This window comes from Sinocyclocheilus rhinocerous, unplaced genomic scaffold (genome assembly GCF_001515625.1).
Source record: "Sinocyclocheilus rhinocerous isolate Xijiao unplaced genomic scaffold, SAMN03320098_v1.1 scaffold24, whole genome shotgun sequence".
Classification (NCBI taxonomy): Eukaryota; Metazoa; Chordata; class Actinopteri; order Cypriniformes; family Cyprinidae; genus Sinocyclocheilus; species Sinocyclocheilus rhinocerous.
In genome coordinates, this window is record NW_015647124.1 from 1,117,176 (window position 1) to 1,119,967 (window position 2,792).

Genomic DNA, 2,792 nt, shown 5'->3' on the forward strand with positions numbered 1-2,792 from the left:
TACATATATATATATATATATATATATATATATTCCTGTCATGCGAATCTGAATTTTCAGCATCATTACTCCAGTCTTCAGTGTCACATGATCCTTCAAGAATCATTCTAATATGCTAATTTTCTGCTTAAAATTCATTTCTTATTATTATTAATGTTGAAAACAAATGCTCTGTTTAATATTTTGAGGAACATTATATATTTTTTTGGGTTCATTGATGAGTAAATAGTTAAAAAGAAGAGCATTTATTTAAACATACATGCTTTGTACAAAGAATAAAATAAAAGTATAATAAACGGAGAAAAAAAAAACTACATTGATATATATTCTGTCAAATGAAACTGTTTTTTTTTTTTTTGTCATTTTTCATCCCAAGGCTTATCCTGAATATCTGATCACATACCAGATCATCAAACCGGACAGTTGTACAGATTAACACACAGGAGCAGAAACACACAGCTCTTTCCATCTCAGAGGAGAGAAACTGATTGTTTATTGCATGCATTTATTTACACAATGTTTAATTCTTTTCTCTTCCTACAGCTGTCTGCTTTTATGTCATTTACTGCAACTTATTAATCAAACTTTAGACACAACAAGTCTCACCGGTTCAGTCACTTACACTTGTTACAAAACTTCCATTTCCTTTCCTTTTCTGTCAAAGTTTAAATTATTTATTTTACAAAGACAATTGTATATATTTTGCACTAATTTATTTATTGATGTTTGTATCATAAGAGTTTTATACCTGAGTTGTAAATGTTCGCCACTATCCTGCAGTTTTCAGTGGGAATACAGGGTCTTTGGAAGGTTATTTGGTGGCATCAGACCAGCTGAAAAGCATCCAGTATTCAGGATAAAGATTATTTGGCAGAACAGCACGAGACTTAATCCAAGTATCAAATTATCTTACAATGTCCTCTTGTCTGTGTTGTTGTCCTCTGAAAAAGTATGAATTGAACTCTGCTGTGATGATGCAAAACTGGTGTGTGTTACACTGCTGAACGAGAAGACAAACTTAATATTCGTTTTATTCTCACTCTGCAGTATATTGGGTTCTTGCCTGAATAGTTTCTGAGTTTTGATAAGAAAATGCTGTTTTTTTTGTCACAATAGTCCAGGAGTACTTGTACCCTGTTGTGCATGAACATGTCAAGTTTTCATCTTGCAATGTCATGTTTAAGATGTGTTTACTTTGTCCTACAACAACAGCGTCGCTAACATTATGAACAATTAAAGAGACGCTTTTTATAAATCTTTGGTATTGTTTCTGTCATTCTCACACAAAATTACTGTTCAAGCATCTCAATGTGCGCATTTGTGAAATTAACAAATGTCCAACAGGGGGCACTATTGTGCTTTGGCTGAAACTGAAAAGCCAAAACTTTCAACCTTAGCAAGAGTACTGTGATGGTAATATTAACAATCCATCATTAAGGCGTTTTAACTTTAAACAGTCCATAATAACGCTTCCTCCAGTGAAAAAGTCTATCCCCTGTTCTCCTCTCACATCAAAATCCAAAAACATTTGTTTTGAACTGTTTCCTCTTATAAACGGTGCTTGATCGGTGTGTATTTCTCTTCTTATTCAGAGAGACGAGAACAGTTTGAATTTGAGCCTTCGCAAAGAACCGCCCCATAAGCTACGTAGAGACCTGACCCATCATTTAAAGGCAGAGTAAGTGATTTCTGGTAGCCAATGTTGATATTTGAAATCACCAAAGTGTTTTTGAAAAATCACATACCCTGCCTTTAACAGTTTGAAATTGAGCCTTCGCAAAGACCCGCCCCATAAGCTACGTAGAGACCCGACCCGTCATTTAACAGTTTGAAATTGAGCCTTCGCAAAGACCCACCCCATAAGCTACATAGAGACCCGAGCCGTCATTTTTTAAGAAATTCAAATAACGTTTTGTGGCTCTTTTAATGTGTCGTGACAGATCTTCATAAGCCACGCCCATGCCCAAGACAAGCCCGCCCACATCTAGGCCACGCCCCTGTCCAATACCTCACTTGTGATTTCCATCCGTGCGGGGAAACCCGGAAGTGTGTTGAAGCAATTTACAGCAGTTTCGGGGATCTAAATAAAATAATGTTATCTTTCGTTATAATACACGTTTTCTTATTTTTGTAAAGATCGTCTAGGCTAAAATGGCACAATTTAAATCTAATATATTTAATATGTCTAATATACAGAGCTGATTTTTGTCATCAAAACAGCTTATAAAACGCTTGCATTGGATGATTAAATTAGGCTAATTGTTAATAAAAACCTGTACACCTTATCTTATTCATTTATGTAATGAGATAAATTCACATTTATTACGATCGATTTTGACCTACCTAAATGTATCAAATTTAAAGGGGTCATGAATTGAGAAATCAACTTTTACCTGAGCTTTTGATATACAAGAGGTCATTATACTAAAAGAATCGGTGCGTTCCAAACGGGATATATCGCCCTCCAAAGGGCACTTTGGAGTGAAAACAATCATGGCCGCCATATTGAAGAGTCGTTCCAAACCTGCAGGGAATATCCTGTAAATTTCAGAACTGAAAACGTCCTTGTTACTGAAATAAAAGCTTTTATTGACACCAGGCCCAGCGAACGCCAGATCCTGGAATGTGCCTATCACCGCCTCCACAGAAGAATGTCAACGCCTAATTCTGTAGCCCCGCCCACTGATTCCCATTTGTTCGCTTCATTTCACCGCGGATTCCTTTGTAAACAAGACACAGGTCGACGCTAGATTTGCAGAGAGACTGATTAAAAAGCAATGCTGTGCATCTAT

General features: G+C 36.1%; 1 pseudogene; it reads left to right on the top strand.

Moving 5' to 3' along the window:
- The window catches only part of LOC107708936 (tankyrase-2-like), a 33,067-nt pseudogene extending 31,872 nt beyond the window's left edge, over nt 1–1,195 (top strand).
- Nucleotides 1,196–2,792: the final 1,597 nt, after the last annotated feature.